Source organism: Sorex fumeus, unplaced genomic scaffold (assembly GCF_029834395.1).
Source record: "Sorex fumeus unplaced genomic scaffold, SorFum_2.1 ptg000009l, whole genome shotgun sequence".
NCBI classification, from domain to species: domain Eukaryota; kingdom Metazoa; phylum Chordata; class Mammalia; order Eulipotyphla; family Soricidae; genus Sorex; species Sorex fumeus.
The window spans coordinates 27,125,371-27,139,077 of record NW_026606066.1 but is presented as its reverse complement, the minus strand read 5'-3'; the positions used below and the strand labels follow the sequence as shown (position 1 = coordinate 27,139,077).

General features: G+C 43.8%; 2 protein-coding genes across 3 annotated transcripts in view; both read left to right on the top strand.

Moving 5' to 3' along the window:
- Nucleotides 1–7,665, top strand: part of GPR155 (G protein-coupled receptor 155) — a 222,358-nt gene extending 214,693 nt beyond the window's left edge. The window contains exon 18 of the transcript XR_008791885.1: nt 7,653–7,665. The gene's annotated coding sequence lies outside the window, so the exon portion shown is untranslated. The remainder of the gene's footprint in view (nt 1–7,652) is intronic.
- The window catches only part of OLA1 (Obg like ATPase 1), a 189,932-nt gene that overhangs the window by 13,253 nt on the left and 162,972 nt on the right, over nt 1–13,707 (top strand). The gene's annotated exons all lie outside the window — the stretch shown is intronic.

Below are 13,707 nucleotides of genomic sequence, written 5' to 3'. Positions count from 1 at the left end.
CTCAGGGCTTACTCCTAACTCTGTGCTTGGGTCACACTTAGAGTGAAGGAGGAGGGAGGACCATATAGGGTACTGGGGATTGAATCCATCTCAGCTGTGTGCAAGGCCTGCTGTACTGTTGCTCCAGTGGTAGGCAGGATCATCTTGCTGGCAGTTTTTATCATTAATTGTTTTTACTATCTCATTACATTCTCCTCTGGTTTGTAGTTTTGGCTGAAAAGTTTGATGAAAAAGCATATTTCACTGCACAATTGTCAGATTTTATAACATTATCTTCTTGCCAATAAGTAGGGTGGGACCATTATGTAAGCAAACCAACAAAACCAGGTGCAGCAGTTATGCAGTGGCAGTGGTTATGTAGTGAAAAATGGTACTTTTAGGAATTTTTTGTTTTCTCCTCCCCCAGCTACTTTCATAATTCTTTGTCTTGAGTTCTTGATGTTTCACTCTTTGTTCTTGTAGTTTCTTTGTATTTAGAAAGCAGATATTGTTAGCTTTAGGAACTATTATATTTTTGCTGTTATATCTTTAAGGAGCTCTTTGTTCCCTCTCTCACTTTTCCCCTTACAGATATCCATTATTCTTCGAGTTCTTGTGGTGTTCCTTCTCTTCCTCTTCTGTTTTTGGGATATTTTTCTTTTTCAACCAAGTCATTTGTACATTATTATCTTTGAGCTCACTGATTTGTTTCACCATGAAGTCTTGTCTGTTTCCATAACTTTCTCTGTATCTCACTTAATGAATCCTTCATATTTGTTCTTTTTTCTTCTTCTTTTTTTTTAATTTCCATGCCACATCTAGTGGTGCTGGGGCTTGCATCTGGTTCAGTGCTTAGGGATCGCTCCCTGGAGATCATGCTGTCCCAGGGATTACATCTGAGGCTCCTGCACACAGCTGGCACTCGAGCGCTGTGGTTTCGTCCCTCAGCCCTGTTTTTATCTTATCTGAAGCTTCAGTTTCAATCTATTGATTTTATTTCCGAGTATATTAATTTGGGTGGTTTTCTGTTTGTTTCATTGTTTTTAGTTAGCTCTTCTGATTTTTCTTTTGTCACTTTGACTTGCCTTTCAGAGTCTCCTGTCTCTGTTGAGATTATTATAGCAATGATTTATTCAATTGTGGGACCACATCCAGCAGTGATTGGGGTTCCACCAGGAAGTGCTTAGAGGCCACCGGGGCCAGATTCAGAAGTACTCAGCAGCAGCAGTCCTCAGCAGCCAGGACTGGACCCGAGGTCTTGCGTGCTCTAGCCCTAGTGCCATTTACCCAATCTTGCCACAGTCACCTGAACTCCGTTCAGTGGAATCTGCCACATCTTTGTCTGGAGTGTTCTTTTCTTGTGCTGTCATATTCTCTTGAGGTCTGAATTTGCCACGTGTTTTGTTTTGTCTGCTTACCACTTCATAGCCAGTTAAGCACTTCTTCCCTTCTTCCATTTAAGGTCTGGATTAGAGATTTGAATTTTTTCCAGCAGGTGGGGCTGTGGGTTGATTTGGTTTGGTTTGATTTTGGGTTTTTGCTGGCTTGGCATTCCCAGGTGTTGAGGCTGCCTGTGCAGGAGCTGCGTCTGGTAGGGATGGGGTCTAGAGCTGATTCACACGTGTTTGTGACACTGCTGATATCCCTCCTTTCTTGGTGGCCCAGATTTGAGATTTACCAATCTCTTTACTGTTCCTGTGCTTTAAGAGGTAGTGCCAGTTCCATAGGGTGGGCATGGGAGAAGCAGTCTGGAGAGAATAACATTTCTTGGGACCCTGTGGCCCTCCATGAGCCTCTAAGACATTCCAAGGAGCCCACAGGCAAAAATCTCATAAATTGAGGCTTTGACATAATGCCTGGGACCAATCAGTAGTACAGAAATGCCACATGAAGACAGATAGGGTACATGAAGGTAACAAGGTCGGCAGAGGGCCACAGTTGGAAAAAAGGTAGAGAAACACTGTTTTAGAGGAGGGTTTTTTGAGCTCTTCCCACTTGTGACCCATTTTTGCTCAAGAAATGTAATGTAGTTGAGCATGGCAGAAATACCATGCATTCCTCATGTGGTTGATTTTGAATTCCTTCTTTTTTTGGGTGGAAGAGTGTTTCCTAAGTGATGCTTGGGGGATGCTAGCCATTACCAGCAATACATGGCTAACCATCCAGAAGTTCAATTCTGGGCCCCAAGAATGTGGTACTCCTTTGACCTGGCAGTGCCAGGGTTTTCTGGGTTACACAGGCTGTGCCCTGGATCCTTCAGGACCACATCTGGCAAAGCATGAGGGTTCCCAGGGCTTTCCCAGTGAGCCCAGGTGGTACCAGAAATGGAGCTGGTTTAGGGTACAGCCCTTACCTCTTGTAGTTTTCTGGCCCTTGAATTCATTTTTGATTGTTGCACGCTATGAGAGTATCTTGCCTGCAAGGCAAAACCTGGCAAGCTACCTGTGAGGTATTCGATATGCCAAACACACTGACAAGTCTCACTATGGAGATGTTACTGGGCCTAGTTGAGCAAATTGATGAACAATGGGAGGACAGTGCTACAGTGGTACATGTTCAAAAACTTTTACTGTTGCCGGTTCCCTCCTCCCCCCTTATCATCTTTAGTTACTCATTTGGCTTGCAGCCACAGTTTAAGAAGCTTGGTCCCAGATGTGTATTACTCAACCTTTTTCTCATCTTCTTTCCTTTCTGTGACCCCCCCACTCCCCCCATCCTGCTGGTTAGCCTTGAGCCCTATGCTGTGGCCCACATTTATGTGATTATTCTCCTGTGGTCGAGGCACTCGTCCAGTGCAGCCTTTCTGTTCTTGCTGGAGCTGTGACCAGCAAGATTACGCCACAGTCTATTTGCCCAGATCAGGGTGTGATTTCTGGTACCTGCTCTCTTCCCAGAGCCCCTGACTGGCATAACAGACCTGCCCTCCAAAACAGTGGGGCTCCCCTCCCAGCCTTTTCAGTTCAGTCTTGTCTTGTTTGGGTCAGTCTCACCCTGAGCTGTAGATTTCTCAGTATCTTATCTTCATGAGTAATTGTAGTTGTTCATCTTAAGACAGAAGCAAGAAACCGCTACCACCTTATTGGTGATATTTCTGGGCTTGAGTTGGTTTTTGTGTATAGTGTAAGGTAGGAGTCTCAGTATCACTTCTTTGGTTGTGGCTCTCTACTTACCCCAACACTATTTGTTGATGAGACTGTTCCCCATTGTGTGGTTTTGGCACTATTGTGGAAAGATATTTGATCATTGTATAGAAGAAGGTTTATTTAATTTATTGTTTCAGAGCCACACTTGGAAGTGCTCAGGGCTTACTTTGGCTCTCTGCTCAGTGATCACTCCTGGTGGGGTTTGGGGGTACCATATGTGATGCCAGGGATGGAACCTGGGTCAGCTATGTGCAAGGCAAGTGTCCTACCCACTGTACTATCGTTCCAGCACCAAGAAGGTTTATTTCTGGGCTCTCAGTTTTATTTGTTCTTCTGGTTTGTGGTTTTGTCTCTATGCAATTTCCACACCGTTTTGATTACTATATCTTTGTAATATCTTTTGGTTGTAAGGAATTAAGCTATGGGCTTTTGGAAGTGTGATACTAGTGTGATGTATTAATTATGATGTTAACCTTAAACGTTCAGTTAAGATGTTCTCTGCCAGATTTTCCCATTTAAAAATTGTCCCTTTTCAGGTCTGAATGTTGGGGAAAATTCCAAATAACAGTGGTGGGTCTTTTGTCGTGATATTGAACGTGATCAACAGAGAGAGAGAGAGAATCTGCCACACAGGTGGGAGTTGGGTGGGAGGGGGCGTATACTGGGGTTCTTGGTGATGGAAAATGTGCACTGGTGAAGGGACAGGTGTTTGATCATTGTATGACCGACTGAGACTTGAACTGAAAGGCTTTGCTACTGTTCTCACGGTGATTCAACAAATAAATAAAAAACATATATAAAAAATTTTTTCCTTTTTCCTTTCTGTGTTCTTTAGAAGCAACTCATGAAGTAGAACCTACATTCATTAGGAAGAGAATTAGCTCAGGTGGCCAAAGGAATACCAAGGAATTGGTCGACATTTGTTAAAATTGCTATAGTAGTTATATGAGAAACATATTCTGAAGCTAGTGAAACATATCACTTGTCTTGCCTCTAGATTTGTAACACGTTTTCCTGTCACAACTTTTGTCTTTGGATGCTCTTTTTTTTTTTTTTTTTTTTTTTTTTTGTTGGAGAATGGCATTTAGAATCTAAAATCTATACTCTGGATATGGTCATTACTATTGGAAGATTAGTGCTTTTAGACCCTTTCACCTAGAGTTAGGGAATATATAAAGTTTTCTAACCCATGTGTATACAGGGTGGTACTTATTTCTGTCGTATATACTTATTTCTAAATCAGATACTTTTTGAGTACTTTTGCTATCCAAGGGCTGGAGTGATAGCACAGCGGGTAAGGCATTTGCCTTGCAAATGGCCAATATGGCCAACCCGAGTTCAATTCCTCCGCCCCTTTTGGAGAGCCTGGCAAGCTACCCAGAGTATCTTGCCCGCACGGCAAAGCCTGGCAAGCTACCCATGAAGTATTAAACATGCCAAACACAGTAACAACAAGTCTCACGATGGAGATGTTACTGGGCCCGCTTGAGCAAATCGATGAATAATGGGAGGACTGTGACCATGACCTTGCTATCCAAATTAAATATTAAAAAGAAAATTTTACATTTTCTTTAACTCATAATTATGAGTTATTTCCAAATAATTCATAACTATTGCAATCACTATGTTAATAGCAAATGAGTACCTAAAAATATTTTTCCCCCTGGGGCAAGAGTGACAATACAGCAGGTAGGGCATTTGCCTTGCACATGGCCAACAGGGTTTGATCCCCAGCACTCCATATGGTCCCCTGAGCACTGCCAGAAGTGATTGCTGAGTGCATAGCCAGGAGTAACCTTTGTGCATCACTGGATGTGGGACCTTCCCCACCTATTTCTTTTTCCCCTCTTCTTCCCTTCTTAATGTGATGACCAGTAGACATATAATTGGTTTTAATGCTTCCTTGTGCATCCCTTTCTTGGACCACACTGTTGGGTTATCCAGTGGCTTGCTCACGTGGTTGTATCACTGGGTTCCACACACTGGTGTGGTGCAGTACTGGGTGTGTTGAACTCACACCAGGTCACATACCTGCTGGCAGATGCTCCATCATGGACCTGTCCCTGCTCCCCAGTTCAATAGTGTTTTTGTTTTTTTCTATTAGTTTTTTTGCCCACACATGGCTCTGCTTAGGGCTTACTTCTGGTCTATCTTCAGGGATCCCTCCTGGAAATGCTTGGGGAACCATATTCAGTGCTAGAGATTGAATAGGGGCTGTGCCTTATCCTCTCACTGTACTATCTCTTTGACCCCTAATGAAGTTTTTAAATTACAACATACAAAAAATACGGTTCTAGACCATATTTTGAAAACTTAGCCTTGAGTGCTGTAATACCAAATGTTGAAATAACAAAAGATCAAAACCCCTAACTTTTAAAATCCTGGAAGTCATAAGCCTGAAATATCTGAATCCTTAAGACATAATTCTGGAAAAAAAATTTTTTTAAAGGCAGTGCAATTTTGAAAAGGGATGAATTAAAGAGACAAAAGTGTGACAGAACACTTCTTAAGCCATTTTATATGTATAAAAAAGCATACAGGGACAAATCTTGTCTCTAATAAATTCAGATACAAAAGAACATCTCTTCATTTCTTAAAGGATTTAGAATCTAAGACCTGTACTTTTTTGATATTTAGGCCCACAGTCAAGATTGTAAAAAATATATATATGGGTGTAGAACTCTTTAAAGGTCTTTGCATAATTTTTACTTCTAATGAAAATGTGAAGATGAGCAAATTATGAAATACTGCTGATTTAAGAGAGTAGAAGCATTACAAAAAAAACCAAAAAAAAACCAAAAAAAAAAACCATTCTTATAGAATGTATTGCAGGAATAGATAATGGGCAATTGCATGGAGGAAATTCATAGAGCTTCTATGACTTTAACTGTCGGCTACATTGTGAAGTCTGATGTCACAAAGAGCTATTTTCCCTTCTTTTTTGTTTTCTAGCATGCATGTCCTAGAAAAATATATTCATATACTCTATCTGGTGCTGCTTTTTAAAAAATTCTTCTGTGATTTGATAGATACCCAGCATGATTATTCCCTATGAGGTTTATCAGCTTCTATGCCATGCCTCAGTTATCTGGGGTATGTAGAAATGCATTCTGTATGAGGCTGGAGCCATAGTACAGCAAATAGGGCATTTGCCTTGTATGCAGCCAACCTGGATTTGATTCCCAGAACCTGATTTCGTTTCCTCAGCACCGCCAGGAGTGAATCCTTAGTGCAGAGCCAAAAGTAAGCCCTGTGCATTGACAGGTGTGACCGACTCCCCCAAAACCAAATAGAAACAGAAGTATTCTGTATGTACCAGTACACAGAGCATATATTTGGCAGAAACAGTATTGGTGATCAGTTAGAACACCTCTGCATCTTTTGTATCCCACTGCATACAGATTTATCTTTGAGATGGCCAGCAACTCTATTGGCTTCTTCATGCAAATTTGCTTTTAATTCATCAAGAGTTCTTGGAATGGTCCTACAGACAGAAAGCCACTTTTTTGCTGTATGCAGCAGTTCTGGGGATTGAACCCAAGGCCTCATACATTGCCACAGGATTTTTAAAGATCCATTTTTATATTCAAGTTGTTGTCACTGCTCTGTGATTTTATCAGGTGGCTGTTTCCTATTTTCACTGTTTTCAGCACAGTTGCTTCCCTGTATTTGGGGAGTGGTGGTTGGGGATTGTGGTCTTGGGTGTTTTAGATGTTCAGGAGTTGGTGGTATCTTTTGGGTTATTCACAATTTGGTATTACGACATTTGAGGTTGTGTACTTTTGGGTTGTTATGATGGCACCAGGGTATCCAGTGATACTGTGTTTCCCAAAAAGAGCATTTTTGTGTTCTGTAAGAATTCAGATTTATTGATCCATTCAGATTTTGCTTGAAACATATTCATTTTAGTTATTTGTGAGTTTCTTTGTAAGAATAAAATATAATACTTCAGTTACATTTTAAAGACTCAGAGTTTTGGAAAGGTATTGTTTGAAATTACTTCCCTCCCCCCCCCCCCCACCCCCCACCCCCCAGCCCTATTCCTTCCCTGGGTTGCAGAAAAACTGGTTGCTCCCTTGTCTGTTGGATAACACTGGGTTGTCCTTGCTGCTCCCTCAGGGAGCTTAAGATTTATTGAGCCACTCTCACAACAGTGCAACTGAGGCACACCCAGTTAAGGAACTAATAATCCTAAACTGCTTTTCTCTTTTCTTTATGTCATTTGTATGGTTTATTTAGCAATGTCCTTTTTATTTTATTTATTTATTTGCTTGCTTTTTGGGTCACAACCTGGCGATGCACTCAGAAATTACTCTTGGCGGTGCTCAGGGACCCATATGGGATGCTGGGAATTGAACCCGGTTGGCCGCATGCAAGGCAAACGTTCTACTCGCTGTATTATCACTCCAGCCCCAGCAATGACCTTTTTCTATAGACACAGGAAGACAGTTGATGCTATGCTATGTAACATGGGAGTTAATTGATTCCAAAAAATATTTACTCCTAGGCATCCATATTTACTTGACTTAGGCCTCAGTTGCCCTTAATTCCTAGCACTCCAAGAGCAGGGTCCCAATGAGGGATTGGTGGACCCAGGGCAAACTGTGAACTACCCTGGCATTGAAATGGGCCAGGCCAAGTGCTCTGATATTAACTGTAAGAGCATGGTCATGGACAAACTCTGTCATGACTAAAAAAGAGGTACTGAACCTGAAAAGGAACCTGGTGGGGTTAGGATAGACATTAACCTAGCCTGAGGATTGTGGTCTGGAATATGTAGTGAGATGTCCCCAGGAAGAGCCAAACTTTTTTTTTTTTTTCAAATTCAGAATTTATTTAGATTTCATACAAAGTTTAATAATGGGAGGCAAGAAGGAGGCAGTGCAGTTCCCTGGGGAAAACTTTTGGGTCAGAGCAATAGCGTGGTGTATAGGGCGCTTGTCTTGGTCACGACCAATGTAGTTCAACCCCCAGCATCCCATATCATCCCCTCTAAACTCCACCAGGGGGGATTCCTGAGTGTCACTAGGCATGGCCCAGAAACCAAACAATTAGAAAGGAGCTACAACCTATGCAGACTGCTTGTGGTTCTGCATGCTGGCCTTATGCACAGTTTGTGTGCTCTCTCTCCACATCCACAACCTCATTCTACAAATGACTCCAGCGTCCTTTAAGTCCCTCCCAGGAGCCAGCAGCATTTCCTCCTGACCAGTGATGGAAGAGCCAAACTTTAAGCTCTTACTGTAAGTAAAGTAAAAGTAAAGGCCCTCCCGTTGATCATCGATTTGCTCGAGCGGGCCCAGTAACGTCTCCATTGGAGACTTTGTTGTTACTGTGTTTGGCATATCAAATACGTCACGGGGAGCTTGCCAGGCTCTACCGTGCGGGCGAGATACTCTCGGTAGCTTGCCGGGCTCTCCGAGAGGGGTGGAGGAATCGAACTCGGGTCGGCCATGTTGGCTGCTTGCAAGGCAAACGCCCTACCACTGTGCTATCGCTCCAGCCCTTACTGTGCTCATGCAAAATGACATTGCTCGGGGGAGGGATGGGAGGGATACTGGGAACATTTGGTGGTGGAGAACGGGCGGGCACTGGATGGGCACTCGATCTTTGTATGACTGAAATGTAATTATGAAAGTTTGTAAGTCTGTAACTGTACCTCACGGTGATTCATTAAAAAAAACCCCAAAAACCAAAAAAAACATACAAAAATGACATTGCTAGAAATATTGCACTGTACTGTAGCACTGTCCTCCCATTGTTCATTGATTTGCTCGAGCAGGTACCAGTACCTATCACAACAAATTGTGAGACTTGCTGTTACTGTTTTTGGCATATTGAATACGTCACGGGGAGCTTGCCAGGCTTTTCCGTGTGGGCGAGATACTCTTGGTAGTTTGCCAGGCTCTCCAAAAGGGGCGGAGGAATCAAACCCAGGTTGGCCACATGCAAGGCAAATGCCTTACCTGCTGTGCTATCGCTCAGCCCACTAGAAATATAAGAACTAGCTGAGGAAAAAAGAAAGCAACACACCCTGGATGGACTCCTGCCCTTCAGTGTATTTCCTAGTAATCTGTAGTGTTCTCTTTAGATTTTGTCCTTGAGTTAATCTCCTGAAGGAGTAGTCCTTACCTCTCTTTATTATGTGCAATCCCACCTTTGGTTTTTTTTTTTTAATTTTTTATTGGTGAATCAATGTGAGGTACAGTTACAAATATGAACTTTCATATTTCAGTCATACAATAATTATTTATCTATCCTCCACTAATGTTCCCAATATCTTTCTCACCCCCCCCAACCCCTCCCACCCCACCCTGCCTCTGTGGCAGGGCACAAATCCCACCTTTGTGTTTCCACCCTACATGATTCCTATATAACTATGCTGTCAGGGGCTGGGGAAGATAGAGAGAGAAGATTTAAGAAAAGGACACTTAAGATGACAAGGGAGACTAGGAGAGAGGACATGGACATGAGGGGAAGAGACTGAGGACAAACACTTGTGAGAAGAGACTTGTGGCAGAACGGATAGAGGACGACGATGTGAGGAGGAAAAGAGGACAAAGACTTGTGATTGGAAGAGACGTGGCAGAGACTTGTGGCTGGCAGAGCAGCTTGTAGGAGGTAGACTGGACTCTTGGAAGGAGTTGACTAGACACCAAAGACCAGATGTTGGGGACAGAAGGTCGACGATGAGACATTGAAGACGAGGAGGAGAACTGAGACTTTGGAGGCTTTGAGGTCTTTGAGGAGACTAGGATGATGGAACTCTGATGACTGGTGCAAAGTCAAAAGTGACTACGGCTGCGCCGTAAAGGGAGAGATTGGACTATGCTGGGAAGGAGAGAGAAATAAACCAACTGCTGACCAGCCCGGGGCTGGTTCCTGTTTTGCGTTTCCCTTGCCAGTCCTTCGTCTCTCTGGCCCGGGAAGGCGGCTCTCGGTCTGCCCAACACCATCGCCGTGTCCTGCTTGCGTGGGCCCATTGCAAGCAGGACTCCAGCTTATATCTTTTATAGAAAACTTACATTTGTCCATGGTGATTTTTATTTTGGGGCCACACCAGCTGATGTGCTCAGGGGTTATTCCTGGCTCTGCATTCCTGAGGTATTCTTGCTCCTGTCCCTGTGGTGCTTGCTTCTGGCTTTCGTGCAGCACTGAGTTGTGGTTGGTGTCTGGGATCAAGCTAGGGCTCTGTGCACTCTAGGCAGTCAGGCACTCTGCCCAGAAGCCATATTCCTGCTCCAACCTCTTAAATTGTATTTTTGCGGTGAAGGATATAAAGTCTGGACAGTGGGACAGTTTATTGTGGACAAGATGTGCATTTTTTTCCTTCGGGGAGAAATACTCCACAGTAAACTCCTCCCCCTCCTCCTCGTCCTCCCCCCCTCCCTTTCTCCTCCCCCTCCCTCTCTTCCTTCCTCCCCTCCCTTCTACCCTCTTCTCCTCTTCCTCCTCCTTTTTTTCTTCTTTCTTCTCCCCCCCCCTTCTCCATTACAAAGTTATTGGATTTCAGGTGTGTGTGTGGGGGGGTGAGGGGAACCCTTGGTTATCTCCCAGCCCCTTGGATTTCTCCTTCCAGCATCAGCTTTCCATGTGCATGAAGCCTGGATGCCTGGCCTCCTTTGTCCAGGATAGGCATGTAGTTATAGATGCCAGATCACTTCTTGGAGGTTTACCCTCACTCCTGCATTTGCAGATTCCTAGCTCCTTTTTATCTGCATTGATGTGGCTTTTCATGCTCTTGGCAAGAGCGCTAGTTGGCTGTTTGCTTTTTTTTTTTTTTTAAATGAATCACTGTAAGATAGTTACAGACTTATAAACTTTCGTGATTACATTTCAAGCATACAATGATCGAGAACCTATCCTTTCACCAGTGCCCATTCTCTACCACCAATGTTCCCAGTATCCCTCCCGCCACCCCTGCGCTCTCCACCCCCCCCCCCCCCCCGCCTCAATGTTAGCTTTTGCATCTTGCCCAGAAGTAGAATGTTTTTCCTTCTCAAATTGACTTGGAGAAATCTGTTTGTTTGCCTTACAAAATTTTCTAAAGTCTGAACTCTGTTGATTGCATACATGTGGTGTCAGTATTTTCCTCTGTTCTTTATGGTTAAAGTAACAGTCATATGTAATGACTTGATCACATTAATATCGAATAATGTTTGACCAGATAGTTTTTGTCTTTGTATGGCATATTGAACCCAGAGCCTCATACAGGCAAATGGCTGTATCATTTTGATGTCAAGAATACTTGGAAGAGGGGTGGGTGAGATCGCTGAAAGGGCTGAATACATGCTTTTATGCAGGAAGTCTGGGTTCAGTAGCATTCCCGGAGTACTGCCCAAACATCTTCTACTCCAAAAAAGAAAACTTGGAAAAGAGCTGGGGAGATAGCTTAAAGAGCTGGAGTGCATGTTTTGCATGTGGGAGCCTGTGTTCTATCCTTATCACTTCATGGTTCCCTAGTACTGCTAGAAATGCCCCCTGAGCACCCCAGAGTATGACTTCCAAGTCAACAAAAGTGACTATGACCCAGATCTGTGGGTCCATCAGAGGTTGAAAAATGGTGCTATTCTCTCATTTGTAGGATATAAAACTATACTACTAGGAAATAATGTCTATCCAAAGACAGAAGCAAGGGCCAGGAGGACTGATCAGTGGTAGGAAGTAGGGGAGTGCAGTTAGGACAGAGAAGGGACCACTTTGACAGTGATAATTGGAAATGATGACTCTAGTCAAGAACCTAGTGCTGAAAGGAGTAAAGTGATGTGTGTAAACACACAAAATATAAAACGGCCGGCGTCAGGCCGTTTCCCCACTCCAGGGAGGTCGATGGCGATGGTCAGGCGAAGGAAGGAAACAAGGCCAAGCTGGTTGGTCTTAGCAGCAGTTTATAACATGGAAGAGATGTATGTCATGGAGACCTCAGGAATCCTCAAGCACGTGCACCTTTGTTCTCTCAGCTTCTGTCCTCAGCCCCATCTTCCCAGGTTCTCTGATGCACATGTCCCCCCAGAGAGCCCTGGAATCTCCCTTATATAGATCATAGTACCTCTAAAGGGCGCAATATAGTGATGTCATCAAAAGGAGTTTCAGAAAGAACATTGAGGGGGCAAACCATACATTGTTTCTTTACATCCACATTGTTTCTTTACATCCCCAGGCCTGGCCTCACCTTTACAAGCACTTGGATTTGCATCCCAAAGACCAGCCTGGCCAGAGCTGGAAATCTACATCCCAAAGATCAGTCCTGGCTAGCACCTGAGATCTGCATATCCAAGACCAGCTAGGTTTCTGTGGAAAAGGGAAGCTGCTTCATTATACTGAAATCATTTACTGAAGGCAGTTTGGAGGGGAGAAAGGTTCAGTCTCATCCAAGCTAGTCAGGACACATAGGAAAATTGCTTCTAGGACGTGTTTCTCCTCTCCTTGTCCAACCAACATAAGCACACATAATATTAATCATTTTGTATGGACACAGTAAGAAATACCTTGAGCTTATAGAATTGCTCTCCCAGGGCCATCTCAATCTCAGACTGTCATTCTCAGGCCAGATATCTTTCCTATTCCTAGCAGCAGGGTCCTAGTCTTGTCGTTACTTTTGGATCATGACAGCATTTGCCTATGATCAAACTCTTAACTTACAGTTAAGAATCGTGGCACCTTGGCCTGGCCCATTGCGATGCCAGGGTAGCACATAACTTACCGGCTTGCCCTGGTTCCATCCAGTCCCATGTCGGGACCCTGCCCTTGGACTGCTAGGAAGTGAGGGCAACTGAGGCTTAAGTTGAGAAGGCAGATGCCCAGGAGTGAATAATATCCAAAGCCAATTAAATCCTAAGTTATAAAGCATAATATTAATTAATTGTCTTCCTGTATCTGTACAAAAGGACATTGTATTAAAGTAAACTGCTCAAAAGACATAAGGAGAGGAGAAAGACAATATTTACTTACAGTACAGCTTCAGTGTCTAAGCAGGATTAGACCTTACAAATTGGTTGGGGAAGAGAGCATAGAAGAGGTTACAGACAGACAAAGTAATGGGAGTGACTCGGGAGCACTGTGATGGGTGCAACCTGATAAACCTAAGCTCCATGTACTCCAACAGTGATGCACATGACAACCTTTCAGTACCTGTTTTGCAAACCACAGTGCCTAAAAGAAGGTGGGGATGGGGCGGTGTAGGGGGATGTGGGTGAGGAGAAAATGTCTGCCATAGATGTAGGCTGGGTAGGTGCGGGTGCGGGAAGGAAATTGGGGATATTAGTGATGGGAAATGTACACTGGTGAAGGGGATGGATGTTGGGACATTGTATGACTAAAATCCAATCATGAATAACCGTGTATTTCACAGAGGTAAAGGTAAAGGTAAAGGCCCTCCCGTTGATCGTCGATTTGCTCGAGCGGGCCCAGTAACGTCTCCATTGGAGACTTTGTTGTTACTGTGTCTGGCATATTGAATACTCTCGGTAGCTTGCCGGGCTCTCCGAGAGGGGTGGAGGAATTGAACTCGGGTCGGCCATGTTGGTCGCTTGTAAGGCGAACGCCCTACCGCTGTGCTATCACTCCAGCCCATTTCACAGAGATT